This window comes from Octopus bimaculoides, chromosome 23 (genome assembly GCF_001194135.2).
Source record: "Octopus bimaculoides isolate UCB-OBI-ISO-001 chromosome 23, ASM119413v2, whole genome shotgun sequence".
NCBI lineage: Eukaryota > Metazoa > Mollusca > Cephalopoda > Octopoda > Octopodidae > Octopus > Octopus bimaculoides.
Window position 1 is genome coordinate 11,333,244 of NC_069003.1, and position 499 is coordinate 11,333,742.

Genomic DNA, 499 nt, shown 5'->3' on the forward strand with positions numbered 1-499 from the left:
ATATATATATATATATATATATATACCCACACACACTCACATACATATATGTTTGTGTGTGTCTTGTGTGTTACTGTCTCTTGGATTTCAGGTGATAGTTATAAATGAACGACACCATCATTCAAGCAATGTCCTTTGTCTCCAGTTTTCCTTGGAAACATCTCTGATTATGGAGATACATTATCGTTTTGTCAAGTGGTGTGTAGAACAACAAACGCAGACACAAAGAAACACACACACACACACACACACACATATATATATATAACAGGTTTCTTTCAGTTTCCGTCTACCAAATCCACTCACAAGGCTTTGGTTGGGCTACAGTAGAAGACACTTCCATGCAGTAGGACTGAACCTGGAACCATGTGGTTGGGAAGCAAAATTCTTACCACATGTGTAATTTTCTTCACATATTGGCACTGGGGTTTCGTTTAATATATTTCTTTTCTTAACTATTTCTCTTAATTATATTTTTGTTTTTTCTAAGGTTTTCAAA

At 35.1% G+C, this 499-nt stretch overlaps 1 protein-coding gene across 1 annotated transcript in view; it reads left to right on the forward strand.

Annotated features, from left to right (window-relative positions):
• The window catches only part of LOC106872436 (adenine DNA glycosylase), a gene marked incomplete at its 5' end in the record, with an annotated part of 34,790 nt that overhangs the window by 32,452 nt on the left and 1,839 nt on the right, over positions 1–499 (forward strand). The window lies entirely within an intron of this gene.